Consider the following 16,404-nt stretch of genomic DNA (forward strand, 5'->3'; position numbering starts at 1 on the left):
TAAAGACCCTGAACTACACAGTACCGTCTCCGAGTGGTTCCTGCTACCCCCATCATCCACGTCGGCTGCCCTGAGGCCATACCCCTCCCGTTGGGGGTTATACCATCCACGCTGTACCATCCTTCCACCGGCCTCAGCGGTCTGCCCTGCAGCGGCAGCTCCATAGCTGCATTCAACGGGTGGCGTAGTCATCCACCATCTACTGCTAATAGACTGCCACTTAGTCTGACTCCCTGGGCACGGACCGGGTCACCGCCACGAGACTACTACCCCCATCTGATCCGGCTCCGGGTAGGCTCCCGCGTGCGCAACGCAGCGCGACACAGGCCCAGGGGCGCATCATATAGGCAGCTGGTCACGTGACCGCAAAACACAAGATAGCAAAAACTAACATGGGGGTTCTAACATTGACATGGAGTAGCACCTGGTCCCTCTGCTCGGTTCCTCCTTGGTTCACGGAGTCGTTAGCCGCCGTGCGACCTTGGTCGGATCGGGTAGATTCTTAGTTACGCCCCTCCAGGCACTCCTCGGTTCATGGTACAGTGGGACCACTAATCACGCTCACGCCAGTCAGTCCGGGCGTGAGCGTAACACTCTTGCTCATCCAATAGACTTTGAAGGGTGTTTACTGCTTTTTGTTCCTCTGGAGTAGGAAACAGATCAATGTCAATAGATTTGTTAAATATTTTTTTAAAAATCAACTTACGAGCAAACATATGGAGCTCCTTGACTGCCGTAAAATAATCAAAGTTATTGGTTGGTGAAAATGATAAATCCTTGCACAAGATATAAATTTGGGCTTTTGAGAGTATATGTTCAGATAAATTAATTACCTTCATAGATTGTGTGGCAGTATCCAAATCACCCTGGTGCATGCTTTTAAAGTTGTTTTTTCTCGATCCATTGTTTTTTTTGCCCCAGTCTGGTGTTATAGTTTGGTCTTGAAGTAGACGATTCATTGGATTCATTATCCGTCGAAGATGCCGAGGAAATGGATGACTTTCGTTCTCCAGGATATGATTGTGAAAGTTTCCACTTGTACATTCTGTTGTTATCTTTGTCCTGCTGGTCACGTTGATATTTAGCAATTTTAGTGGTTTTGATTTGTTTTTCCCACATGGTGAAACAGTCCTCCATTTCTTTATAAAACCCATCCCATTCATCTTGAGGGATGAGGGACTTAAGTTTGTCTTGAAAGGTGTTAACTTCTTGGTCAATTTCTACCAGTGAGATACCATTTTTCTTGATTATTAGATTTAAAAATTTTCCAGAACATTCATTGCATATTTGTTCCCGCTGAGATGAAAACTCCGTGTAATCTTTACCATAAGATGGAAATACTTGGACTCGTAATCCACGTGGGATAAGATTTTCAGTTACGTATTGTTCTAGTGTGAACTTATTCCACCAGGTTTTTATGCGGCGGTGGTATAAAGACTTCAGGGAGTATTTAATTTCACGTGAAGTTTTAAGGTCATTCGAATTAATAAATTACAAATTAAATGAAGATAATAATACCAAAGAATTTGTGATTGCAATCATTTTCAGGAAGAAACTGAGTATTATCTGACAGAATTGCAGGGGTGCCAATACTTTTGGCCACCACTGTATGTGCACTCTTCCCTTTAAAAATAGATAGAGCCTGGCTTTGCCAAGCTGCCTCCTTGGCATGAAAATCCATGTGAGGACAAAAGGACCTCTGTAATAATACAGGAATCAATGAAAACGATATCAGTACACAAACAATTGCAGTATTCCTATGTCCACCATATTAATTATACTCCTACAAATATGACATAAGAACTATGGTATTATAAAACGTAGCATTTATTATTCGAATCAAGTAAAATCACATAAAATGTCTCCAAAGGGAAGAGAACCACACAAAAAAGAGGGTCAGACTAGAGGATATAAACATATAGGCATAGCTAAACATTCCAGAGACACCACTCACATATTGACCTCTGACAGATACTATGTATTAAGATATAACAATACCCAATAGATACATCATTTCATAACTAGGTTAACACATAATAAGGTGTGTAGAGAGTAAATGTAGATGTAAAGTGCTTAGTGCATAATACCCCACTCTCCACTATCTTTAATATGATGAATACTGGGAAAATATGGTATTGCGGATACCAGCAATGATGTCACTAATAATCAGACCAAATTATATGCCAAAAGTCATAATAGCAAATAGAAGGGTGGAAATGTATAATAATAATAGACATTACTGACCCCTGAGTACTGACCGGATCCAACGCGCGTTTCGCCACTGGCTTTGATGAGGATATGATGTAAGATCATTCTGGTAAGTATTTAAAGGAGATATGGCCAATCTTGAGCGTCCACCTGATCAGGCAATTGAGATCATGTGTGAGTGTGCATGTTTGTTATATGGCGCCACGCTGTGATAGACCAATCGCGGCATCCATAAGAGAGCTGCGTCTTGCTGGAGCGCAGCGTCTCAATAGGAGGCGGCGTCGGCGTGCATGTCAGCGTGAGCCGCATATAGCGGAAGTGACGTCATGAATAGCCCGGAAGAAGGAATATCGCTGTGCGTTCCAAAGTGGAGCGCATAAGAGGGAAGGGACAAGGGAGGGGAGGGGGAGGGAACTCATGTCCAAGACTGGTGTATGTGCGTTTCTCTATAATGGCTCTCTAACAATAGCTAGGGCCGACTGCTGGCCTTTTAAGAATAGTAAGGGCCGTCTCATGTCCCTATAAACATAGGCTTTATGACTTTCAGAGTCCCTCCATCATAAATAAAACATGAAGTGTCTGATGATGTGTCACACACCACATTGCCAGCTAAGGTTGTAAAATGTTAAAATGACATTTCCCGTTGACTGAATTTGTCTTAAAAAAAAACTTAAAAAAAACAAAACAAGAGGATCTTTCTTTAGTATAAAAAACAGCGTCACCAATTTAACAACAATGTAATCACATTGTTCAGCTCATGCACCTCCTCCTCCATCTCCGAAATGACCACATCAGTCACAAGCTGACAGCACTGCAGTACTGCCTTGGCCAAGCGGCAACAGGCTGTGCTGAAGATAACATGCTTAATTGACAAACCGCCCAGCGCTGCAGAGTTGTTGAAAGCTGTAACACAGCAGCCTGATCTTTGGCTCTCACCTCTGAACATACAGCCAGGCATGGTCGTGTGTGACAATGGGCGGAGCCTGGTGACAGAGAAATGACAGCCGGGGTATATAGGGTTTCCCTCTATGCCAGTCCTTTCACCGAGCTAAAGAATATGGCTGTGGTGAAATACAACTCCTACTGAGAAGCTGTTTCAGATAGAAAAAAATTGTGCCCACCAGAGGATTTGATTCTGAGGGCTAACCTTTCTCCCCCACTCAAGAGCCCCATAGCAGCTGCAAAGTTAGCGCTATCATGAACTTTCCTGAGGTAGATGCCAAGGCACACCAGAGAATTCTCTGGTGGGACCGTCCAACCCTGCCAAGAAGAAGTCCTGGCTAAGAAAAGTGTGTGGAAAGGTTCCCGGACACTCTATGGCTGCTTTTTTTTATGTGGATCGGCCATGCTTATGCATGTTATTTCTCAAACCGCATTACAGATCAGGCCATTATCCAACTCTGTATTCAAGAAATTAAATGCGCAAAGAAAGATGTGTGTGTGTCAAAGCACCACCGACAAGGGCGAGTTGATGTTGGACGGGCTGCCATTGCTTCTGCAACAAGCTGCATTACAGGACTTCCTGTGAGAAATGACATGCAGGGTAGATAGGGTTTCCCTCTATGCCAGTCCTTTCACCGAGCTAAATACAACTGTCAGCAAAAAAAAGTTGTGGACTGGCTCCGTACCGTCCCTGGCCACATTCACCTGTCCACGTGTTTGTGGTTAGGCGGTCCTTCCGAGTAAGTGCACTGGGGAGAGTACGGGTAATGTTGTGGGACCCGTGCTTGTGGAAAGCGGAGGCGATACCGGGAAATATAGTGGCGGCTGGGGAGAGAGTATGGACACCCAGCCGCCGCCGACATGAGGTTGTGAAAAGCTTCCACCTCCATGAGCTTTAATAGGCCACATTTCAAGTGCAAGCAGCTGACAAAAATTTGACAGTATAGTATTGCAGCCTGTGGGTGGGTGGGTGGCTGGCTGCCTGCCTGCATACTTGCGCTTGCATTCCAAGGAATGGGGTAAGGACAACACTGCACTGGGACAAGGACGTGGACGGTGATTGTTGCAAGTCTGCAACGTCAGGTGCATGGCGGAGGCATCTTCACATGCGCCAAGGATCACTTATGATGGGCACACTTTTAGGCAGTGACCTGGAAGTCAGAGATGCTTCCAGAGGTCTTCCCCATGCTGTATGCACGTGTCTGATGATGTGTCACACACCACATGGCCAGATAAGGTTGTAAAATGTTAAAATTACATTTCCTGGTGAATGCATTTGTCTTGGTTGAAAGCAATGCAAACGTGCAAAAACGCATCAAAAACGCAATGTGTGAACATAGCCCAAGGTGTGGAGGAGTATTTTTGTTTTTGGTTATTTATTTCGCCTTCTATACAAGTCATTACCCGGGAAAGGATGTTCCTTAGCATATTTCCTAGGAAAATCCATTTTGGTTTCGCTTTTGTATGTTTTATTGTGAGTCTGAAAAAATGGCGTAATACTCTGACAACGTTGTTAACAGCAGTGACCTGGGAGTCAGAGATGCTTCCAGGGGTCTTCCCCATGCTGTTCCCTTGTCATTTGAGCACTGTTCCCATCGAATTGGGCAATTTTTAGGCCCTCTGCAGACCGCCTGGGGGAGCCGCCTGAAAAATGCTCAAGTTTCCCATAGACTTACATTGGGCTCGTTGCTCCCAAGTATTCCAATTAGCTCGACCCAAGCAACGAGTACCCGAGCATTTTAGTGCTCGTTCATCACTAGTCTCCGCCCCATATTTTTCGCCGCCACAAAAAACATTGCTGGGATTGCCTGTCATGCATGATCGATCCCCGCATGTTTTTTTTTTGGGTGTCTAACCATGAAATATGCAGAGTGGGGACTCGAGCATGTCACTTGAGCACCCGCAATACATGTGCATACCCGAGTACCCGATGCAAACTCAAGTAGAGAGCACTTGCGCTCAAGACTAATGACAACTTATTCAATATGATGACCTAATGTTATCAAATTCTGTCGTACCTCTGGGTTGAAAATATACACTATACCCTTTGATAAAATCCGTGAGGGGTCTAGTTTCCAAAATGGGGTCATTTGTGAAGGGTTTCCACTGTTTAGGCGAATAAGGGGCTCCCGAAACACAACATGGCGTCCGCTCTTGATTCCAGCCAATTTTACGTTCAAAATGTCGCACAGTGCTCCTTCCCTTCTGAACCCTGTCGTGTGCCCAAACAGTGTATTTTCCCCACCTATGGGGCATTGGCATACTCAGGAGAAATTGCACAACAGTTTTTAGGTTCCATTTTCTCTTCTTACCCTTGTGAAAATAAAAAAATTGGGGCTGAAAGATCATTTTTGTGGAAAAATTTAGATTTTTTTATTTTCACGGCTCCATGTTATAAACTTTTGTGAAGCACCTGGGGGTTCAGGGAACTCACCACACATTTAGATAAGTTCCCTGAGGGGTTTAGTTTTCAAAATGGTGTCATTTGTGGGGGGGTTTGACTGTTTAGGCACATCAGGGGCTCTCCAAACGCAACATGGCGTCTGCTAATTTTTCAAGCAAATTTTACATTCAAAAAGTCAAATGACGCTCCTTCCCTTCCGAACTCTGCCGTGCACCCAAGCAGTGGTTTTCTCACACATATGGCATATTGGCTTACTCAGGAGAAATTGCACAACAAATGGTATGGTGCAATTTCTCCTGCTACCCTTATGAAAATGCAAAACTTGGGGCTGAAAAACATTTTTGTGGGAAAAAAGGGATAATTTTATTTTCACGGCTCCTTGTTTTAAACTTCTGTGAAGCACCTGGGGGTTTCAAGGTTCCCTTCCGAACCCTGCCGTGCGCCCAAGCAGTGATTTTTCCCCACATATGGGGTATCTGCGTGATCAGGGGAAATTGCACAACAAATTTTGGGGTCCATTATTTCCTGCTACCCTTGCGAAAATAAAAAATTTGGGTTCTAAAGTAACAAAGTAACATTTTTGTGAAAAAAGTTAAATGTTAATTTTTTTCTTCCCCATTCCAAAAATTCCTGTGAAGCACCTGAAGGGTTAATAATGTTCTAGAATGTGGTTTTGAGCACCTTGAGGGGTGCAGTTTTTTAAATGGTGTCACTTTTGGGTATTTTCTGTCATATAGACCCCTCAAAGTGACTTCAAATGTGATGTGGTCCCTAAAAAAATGGTTTTGTAAATTTTGTTGTAAAAATGAGAAATCTCTGGTCAACTTTTAACCCTCATTGCTCCCTAATAAAAAAAATTTGGGCTCCAAAATTGTGCTGATGTAAAGTAGACAAGTGGGAAATGTTATTTATTAACTATTTTCTGTGACATATCTCTCTGATTTAAGGCCATGCAAATTCAAAGTTTGAAAACTGCGACATTTTATCAATTTTTGCCAAATTTCAGATTTTTTCACAAATAAACGCAAGTCATATTGAAGAAATTTTACCATTATCATGAAGTACAATATGTCACAAAAAAACAATCTCAGAATCAGGGGGATCCGTTGAAGCGTTCCAGAGTAATTACCTCATAAAGTGACAGTGGTCAGAATTGTAAAAATTGGCCTGGTCATTAACATGCAAATCACTCTCGGGGATAAAGGGGTTAATTTATTCATACGTAGATCAAAAACAGATCAGCTGGGTAGGGGAGCTTCTGTGAGGCTGAATTCTATTTCGGATGCCCAGTCGATAAACTTAAAAAATGGTGCCTTATTAGGCCCGTCGTGTTAGGTCCCTTATTTATGCACGCCAATGGGGAATTTGTGTCTGAATTTCAATTCAATGCCATTTTAAAGAAATGTCTGAGCATACTAGGTTTAGGAACATCTGAAATCTCATCTCACTCTTTTCGAGTTGGTGCAGCCACAGAAGTGGCTCATTCAGGGCTTAGTGATGATAAAATTATGCGAATCGGCAGATGGAAGCCAAAAAGGTTCAAACTCTATGGAAGGCCATGTGTCTGTTTATTCTTTCGGGTCCGGTTATTGTTTGGATAATTGGTCATTCCTTTATCCACTGGGCAATGGTCAGAGCTAGTGAAAGGCCATATACTACGAATCCTTCTTTTGATACGGACTTAGCTCAAGTTTTCTGGCACAGTGTCAGAGGATTGAAATGGAAAGACTTAGTCTCTGAAATCCAGAAGCTAGGAGTTAGTTGACCTACACCCAATCTTGTTATAATTCATGCTGGTGAGAATGACCTCGGGAAAAATTGTACTTTGGACCTGTTGTCAGTTATGAAAAATGATTTGTCTTTACTTAAAATATATTTTCCCAAAACATCTTTTGTTTTTTCAGAGATAATCCTCAGAATACTGTGGTCCAGGCCAAGCCTAAGTTTTATGGATAAAATCCGTAATAAAATAAACAAAGGAATGGAGAAATTTATGGGGCTATTAAGTGGTTTTTCTTTCAGACATAGAGACTTGGAGGGATTTATTCCCAGTATGTACAGAAAAGATGGGGTACATTTGTCTGATATTGACCTGGACATTTTTAACCTCGACCTGTAAACAATTATTGAGCAATGGCTGTGATGTGGTGGGGGTGGGCACGCCTCTTCAAGGCCTGGTCATTTGGGAAAATCGCCCAGCTATGGCTGGGTGGATTAGTTTTAGTTACAGTGGGTACGGAAAGTATTCAGACCCCTTTAAATTTTTCACTCTTTGTTTCATTGCAGCCATTTGGGAAATTCTAAAAAGTTCATTTTTTTCTCATTAAAGTACACTCTGCACCCCATCTTTTATGAAAAAAAACAGAAATGTAGAATTTTTTGCAAATTTATTAAAAAAGAAGCTGCTCAGACACTCATATTTAAGTCACATGCTGTCCATTTCCCTGTGATCCTCCTTGAGTTGGTTCTACTACTTCACTATAGTCTAGCTGTGTTTAATTAAACTGATAGGACTTGATTTGGAAAGGCACACATCTGTCTATATAAGACATCACAGCTCACAGTGCATGTCAGACCAAATGAGAATCATGAGCTCAAAGGAACTGCCTAAGGAGCTCAAAGACAGAATTGAGGCAAGGCACAGATCTGGCCAAGGTTACAAAAGAATTTCTGCATTACTCAAGGTTCCTAAGAGCACAGTGGCCTCCATAATCCTTAAATGGAAGAAGTTTGGGACCACCAGAAGTCTTCCTAGACCTGGCCATCCAGCCAAACTGAGCAATCGTGGGAGAAGAGCCCAGGTGAGAGACGTAAAGAAGAACCTCAAGATCACTGTGGCTGAGCTCCAGAGATGCAGTAGGGAGATGGGAGAAAGTTCCACAAAGTCAACTATCAATTCAGCCCTCCAACAGTTGGGCCTTTATGGCAGAGTGGCCCAAAGGAAGCCTCTCCTCAGTGCAAGACATATGAAAACCCACATAGAGTTTGCTCAAAAACACATGAAGGACTCCCAGACTATGAGAAATAAGATTCTTTGGTCTGATGCGACGAAGATAGAGCTTTTTGGTGATAATTCTAAGCGGTATGTGTGGAGAAAACCAGGCACTGCTCATCACCTGCCAAATACAATCCCAACAGTGAAACATGGTGGTGGCAGCATCATGCTATGGGGGTGTTTTTCAGCTGTGGGGACAGGATGACTGGTTGCAATTGAAAAAAACATGAATGCGGCCAAGTACAGAGATATCCTGGATGAAAACCTCTTCCAGAGTGCTCTGGACCTCAGACTTGGCCAAAGGTTCACCTTCCAACAAGACAATGACCCTAAGCACACAGCTAAAATAACAAAGGAGTGGCTTCAGAACAACTCTGTGACCATTCTTGACTGGCCCAGCCAGAGCTCTGACCTAAACCCAATTGAGCATCTCTGGAGAGACCTGAAAATGGCTGTCCACCAACGTTCACCATCCAACCTGACGGAACTGGAGAGGATCTGCAAGGAAGAATGGCCGAGGATCCCCAAATCCAGGGGTGAAAAACTTGTGGCATCATTCCCAAGAAGACTCATGACTGTACTAACTCAAAAGGGGGCTTCTACTCAATACTGAGCAAAGGGTCTGAAGACTTATGACCATGTGATATTTCAGTTTTTCTTTTTTAATAAATTTGCAAAAATTTCTACATTTCTGTTTTTTTAAGTCACGATGGAGTCCAGAATGTACTTTAATGAGAAAAAAAAAATAACTTTTTAGAATTTTCCAAATGGCTGCAATGAAACAAAGAGTGAAAAAGTTAAAGTGGTCTGAATACTTTCCGTACCCACTGTATATGGTTATAAGTTAATATTTAATTGGTATTTATTGATTTGGTATATTCGTTAATTGATTAAACTTTATGATACTCATAATAAACATCACGGCCTGTTTTTATCCATAGCTAATGTGTCTGGTTTATTTATCTTATAATTACATTGCATGGACTTTGTGTTACCATGCCCCCTCTACGATCTAAGGGTCCACGGAGAGCACTTTCATCATTATTTTAGCTGCTTTCTTCGTATTAAAAATCTTACCAGCAAGCTCGACCCCTTCAGATCTACAATCTGTATATGTAAAGGGGATTTGTCTCTCTCCTGATGTGTCTGTTATAATAAATAACGGAAATAACATAACAATACTGGCATCTTTCCCTAGTCCTTTGCATTGTGTGGTTCTCCGATATTTCATCCTGAAAATTAAAGAATAAATTGACAACTGTGAGTTACTATTTGTGACGGTGGTGGGTGTGGACCCACTACTGATACTGGCTATTCTTACCCTGGAGTGGTGTGAATAAGTGACTACCTGGTCTTCACTAGGGCCTCTGATGGCAAGGATAGGCAAGGTAGAGACAAGGTTAAAAAGTCCAAGGTTCAAAATACAAACCTTCATTTAATAATATCGCACATCCTTGCCCTTTTTTTTTTTTAAATTATGTTCCCCATCAAAGGACCTTTCTTTAATAATGTCCCCCATTCTGATCTCTATCCACTAATAATGTTCCACTTCCTTTAATAATGTCCCCTGTCTTGGCCCCTTTCTTTAATAATGTCACCTGTCCTGGCCCCTTTCTTTAATAATGTCCCCTGTCCTGGCCCCTTTCCTTAATAATGCCCCCTGTCCTGGCCCCTTTTTTAATAATGTCCCTCATCCTGGCCTCTATCCTTTAATGATGTCCCTCACCCAGGCCCTCATAATTTAATAATGTGCCTTTAATAAGATCACTCATCTTGACCATTTTATTTAAACCTCTATGATTCTTCCCCAGTAAATTAATAACCTACAGTTCCCATTGAACACCATATCACATACATAGCCATCAGCTTTTGTTTTGGCCAGAAGATTTTTTAAGCCATCACCACGGCAAGGTAGATTATTTTGTCTGGGCCCCACTCTACTCTACCTATTAAACATTTCGTAGAATATCCAGTACTCTTTTAGGATATTTTTATTTATTTTTCTTTAAGGGAATGTGTCACATACATTTATAAAATGACCAATAATACCATATACAAGGGACAAATACCGTCCCACCATAGCGTATTACCACCCAATAGTGACCGAATAATACCACATACAAAGGAAAAATACCACCACACCATGACCAGATCAAATATTACCCCCACATACTGACTGAATAATACCACAAACAAGGAACAAATGCCAACCACACCATGGCCGGACAACATATTACCATGACATAGTGACAGAATACTACAATACGGATCATTAATAAAAAAATACCAATACCTATATTACCATGAGTGCCATTATACACAGGAGCTCTGTACATAGTATACAGTGTAAGTGTATAGGTAGTACTGGGTCTTACCAGTGACATTATATGCTGAAGCTCTGTATATAGTATACAGTGTACAGTGTAAGTGTACAGGTAATACAGGGATCACTAGCGACATTATACACAGAAGTTCTGTATACAGTACTGGCCAAAAGTATTGGCACCCCTGCAATTCTGTCAGATAATACTCAGTTTCTTCCTGAAAATGATTGCAATCACAAATTCTTTGGTATTATTCTCTTCATTTAATTTGTCTTCAATGAAAAAAACACAAAAAGAATTGTCCTAAAGCCAAATTGAATATAAGTCCACACCAAACCTAAAAAGGGGGTGGACAAAAGTATTGGCATCCTTTGAAAAATCATGTGATGCTTCTCTAATTCGTGTAATTAACAGCACCTGTAACTTACCTGTGGCACCTAACAGGTGTTGGCAATAACTAAATCACACTTGCAGCCAGTTAACATGGATTAAAGTTGACTCAACCTCTGTCCTGTGTCCTTGTGTGTACCATATTGAGCATGGAGAAAAGAAAGAAGACCAAAGAACTGTCTGAGGACTTGAGAAACCAAATTGTGAGGAAGCATGAGCAATCTCAAGGCTACAAGTCCATCTCCAAAGACCTGAATGTTCCTGTGTCTTCCATGCGCAGTGTCATCAAGAAGTTTAAAGCCCATGACACTGTGGCTAACGTCCCTAGATGTGGACGGAAAAGAAAAATTGACGAGAGATTTCAACGCAAGATTGTGCGGATGGTGGATAAAGAACCTCGACTAACATCCAAACAAGTTCAAGCTGCCCTTCAGTCCGAGGGTACAACAGTGTCAACCCGTACTATCCGTCGGCGTCTGAATTAAAAGGGACTGTATGGTAGGATACCCAGGAAGACCCCACTTCTTACCCCGAGACATAAAAAAGCCAGGCTGGAGTTTGCCAAAACTTACCCGAGAAAGCCTAAAACGTTTTGGAAGAATGTTCTCTGGTCAGATGAGACAAAAGTAGAGCTTTTTGGGAAAAAGCATCAACATAGAGTGTACAGGAAAAAAAAGAGGCATTCAAAGAAAAGAACACAGTCCCTACAGTCAAACATGGCGGAGGTTCTCTGATATTTTGGGGTTGCTTTGCTGCCTCTGGCACTGGACTGTTTGACCGTGTGCATGGCATTATGAAGTCTGAAGACTACCAACAAGTTTTGCAGCATAATGTAGGGCCCAGTGTGAGAAAGCTGGGTCTTCCTCAGAGGTCATGGGTCTTCCAGCAGGACAATGACCCAAAACACACTTCCAAAAGCACTATAAAATGGTTTGAGAGAAAGCACTGGAGACTTCTAAGGTGGCCAGCAATGAGTCCAGACCTGAATCCCATAGAACACCTGTGGAGAGATCTCAAAATGGCAGTTTGGAGAAGGCATCCTTCAAATATCAGGGACCTGGAGCAGTTTGCCAAAGAAGAATGGTCTAGAATTCCAGCAGAGCATTGTAAGAAACTCATTGATGGTTACCGGAAGCGGTTGTTCGCAGTTATTTTGGCTAAAAGTTGTGCAACCAAGTATTAGGCTGAGGGTGCCAATACTTTTGTCCGGCCCTTTTTTGGAGTTTTGTGTGAAATGATCAATGATTTGATTTTTGCTTCATTCTCTTTTGTGTTTTTTCCTTGCAAGCAACTTAAATAAAGACAATAATACGAAAGAATTTGTGATTGCAATCATTTTCAGGAAGAAACTGAGTATTGTCTGACAGAATTGCAGGGGTGCCAATACTTTTGGCCAGCACTGTATAGTGTCAGTGTAAAGGTAATACAGTGTTCACCAGTGACATTATATACAGGAGCTCTGTATATAGTATATAGTGTACAGGTAATATAGTGATCACTTGTGACATTATACACAGGAGCTCTGTATATAGTGTCAGTGTACAGGTAATAAAGGGATCACTAATGACATTACATACTGGAGCTCTGTACATAGTATACAGTGTATAGTGTAAGAGTACAGGTAACACACTGACTCACCAGTGACGTCTCTAGTTCACATGTAAAGTGTCATGGAATAAATGGCGCTGTAATAATAAATAATAATAATAATAGTTGAAGATATTCATCTTTGTTTTTCTCCTTTATCCAGCACAGACCGCCATCATTTCTTCCAGCCAAGTGTCTGCAGAACACACAGTTATCCAGACCAGACTCCCCATTATTTCCCCAACTTCTACCCTGGCCAGAAGAAGAAAAAATGTGACAGGACCCCCCCCCCCCCCCCAAAGAAAACAGTAACCTCAAAAATAAAATACATCACAACAGTAAAATTATCCCTTAATTAGCACCTACAGTAATAATGTCCCACATCCTGGCCCCTTCCTGTAATAACTTCCCCCATCCTGGCCCCATGTGTCTCATTCCTAGCCCCATATGTTCTCCCAACCTGGCTCCATGTGTCTCCATCCTGGCCCCATTTGTCTTCATCCAGCCCCCATATGTCCACCCATCATGCCCCTATATGTCCACCCATCCAGCCCCCATATGTCCACCCATCCTGCCCCCATATGTCCTCCCATCCTTCACTAGGTGTCTCCATCCTGCCCCCATATGTCCTCCCATCGTGCCCCAGGTGTCTCCATCATGCCGGTGGCTTCCTGCATGGCAATAGATTTGAATTGAATGTGCGTCTGAGGATGCACATTCAATTACTGAACTGGCAAAATACTGCCAGTGGGGCCCAGTGAGCAGACGTGAAAAATGGGGGGCCCAGACCCCTAGATCAAATCCATAAGATGTTTCTGTAGATTATCCCTTTCATTTGAAGGTTATGTGCCCACGTAACAGAAATGAAGCAGAAAATTTCCGCTTCATTTCTGCATCTTCTTGCCTGGAAAAACGTGTGCGAATTTTGCCGCGCGTTTTGTCACGTGTTTTGCACATGCGGAATTGCCATACGTTTTCTAATGCATTGCAGATGGCAATTCCACATGCGTAAACGCACAAATAATGGACACGCTGCCCATTTTTGAGCGCTTCAAAAACGCTGTGGAAAAATTTGCAGCATGGGCATTGAAAGTGCGAAATTTCTTTGGGGACCATGGGGGAAGGATTACCAAACATTTCCCAAGCGTTTACGCTGCAAAAATTCCGCAGCATAAACGCTTGAAAAGCGCATCGTGGGCACGGACCCTAATACTGTTTTTTCTTTGTGTGTATTTTTGTTAATTCATCTTTATGTAACTTTGTGAGTAATGTACATTCTTTTATGTATTGTATCTATGATGTAATAGGTTGTTCCTTGCTGCTCTAAATGTACCCACAACCTCAAAGAGGGAAAACAGCCGAAAGGTGAAAAGGAAGTACATAGACCCAAGAGATAAAATTATGACAGACTTTATTAGGTAATTGAATAAAATCCACTAAAATTAAAATTGTATAGCAAAGGGGAAAATTCAGAGCAGAGTGATACCCCAATCCAGGCACAATCACAATAAATAATGAACAAAATGTGTACAGGTATATCCACAGAACATAGCGGCAAGGAATTATGCTGTGGTACGGTAGAGCCATCTAGTGGGCAACTGATGAAATGACAAAGCATCGATCAGAGAGGCAGGAGGAGTAGTGCAGGTAAGAACAAATGAATCTAAAGTAGAGGTTTAATTGCTCTTCATAAATCAATAGTTATATAACCATAAATAAAACTATGATATGTCTTGTTAATATGCGGTTTTTGGTGCGGTTACGCTGTTCCCCTGAGATACTCTTTGCATGTGATTAAGATTTTATTATGATTTATGATACTCACTAGTGGAAGTCATATATATTTCCTCATTCAGAGCCGCAGTCCATCAGTGTACTCACCATTTACTGTATAATCTTAACCTTGGTAAGCATTGAGTGTCAGTCCACACTGCGCAGTCTGAATTGTATTCCTGCTTGTTATTAATTTTCTGGTATAAATACCATATTGATATGAATCATTAACTCTATGACACCTGTGTACGCACTATTCATTTTAGACAGTGGTCCAGTTATTAAAAGTATCTAGTACCCACTGGCATAGCTAATTTATGTTATTCCTCCTGAAGCACTGTCTATTATTGCATCCCCTGTCTACTATATGGCTGGATCCTTTACGGACATTGAGTGTCAGTTTACACTGCGCATCTTGGAATTTCATTTGTGCTGTATTTGGTATTTCGATGGTCGTTTTTCTTTTATGCCTATTTTTTAGGGCAGTCATTGCATTTATATGTTATACATTGCTGTATATTTGATCCCCATTGATTGACGAGGTTATCAGACCTCTTTCCTATGTTTTCATCTTATATATATATTAGTATTATCCATCTTTTGTGGATGGAGGAGTGCTCCCCCTACTGGGCACCCTGTTACTTTAAAGATTGCTTCTTGTATGGTGGTCCTCTTCACTCCGCTGAGTTTATACTCGTCTGAGCACAGGAATATGATGCTTTTAATGCTATTTACCTCATCTATGGACACCTAGTGAGAAGTACTTTGTTGTTTTACATGTCTGAGAGCGTTTTTGGTCCCTTTTGCTCAAAGTGGAAAACCCCTTTAAGTTTGATATTTTATATATATATATATACATATATATATACCCCGGCAGAATTTTTGCTTTCTTGTGCTTGTTTCAGAGAATATGAATGATAACAAAATACCTTTTTCTCCCCTCATGGTTATTGGTTGGGTGAAGCCATTTATTGTCAGACTCCTGTGTTTTCTCGCTGACGGTCTCTCAGGTGGAGCGGCCGCTGTCTCTTCTTGGTGCCGTTTTCCTCACACTGAGCGGCGCTTCTGTCCATACAATGGCTGCTGGGGGGAGAGTCATGTGACCAGATCAGGCCATCAGCCTCCTCCAATAAGAAAGCAGCTTTCCTCTGTGGGGTGGTTTCCTATTGGAGGAGGCTGATGGCCTGATCTGGTCACATGACTCTCCCCCAGCAGCCATTGGATGGACAGAAGCGCCGCTCAGTGTGAGGAAAACGGCACCAAGAAGAGACAGCGGCCGCTCTACCTGAGAGACCGTCAGCGAGCTCCTTCTCACATCTAACAGGAGCGTTTCCGGCTCTTTTTCTGAGCTTCTCTCTGCTGATTTATGACCACATAAGGTAATAACACAACAATATAGCACAACATAAAAAGTACAAGTGTAAAGCTGACGTACAATATACAGAGAAATCACCATGTGCGTAACTACAGATACACCTGTAAGTGAGGTCAGGGCAAGATCACAGCGCACAGAGACAGCGCACGAGAGGTTAATGATCAAGTAGATTACAGGTGAGAATCACAGCCATATAATATGAAGCAGACGACGGCCTCTGAGAAGAAAGGAGCAACTAGGATTCCTAATAATGAGCCCCCTGCGCTAATGTGTCAGCGCACAGGGCCGGGCGTACAATGCGCTGATGGATGAAGTCACCGGCGCCATCTTGGAAAAGGGTCCGGAGCGCAGTGCACATGTCCGGCTCATTGGTGTACGGGGATGTGAAGCGGCATCACTGTGTGCA

This window comes from Phyllobates terribilis, unplaced genomic scaffold (assembly GCF_046119375.1).
Source record: "Phyllobates terribilis strain yellow unplaced genomic scaffold, ASM4611937v1 Scaffold_9__5_contigs__length_417890890, whole genome shotgun sequence".
In the NCBI taxonomy this organism is placed as follows: domain Eukaryota; kingdom Metazoa; phylum Chordata; class Amphibia; order Anura; family Dendrobatidae; genus Phyllobates; species Phyllobates terribilis.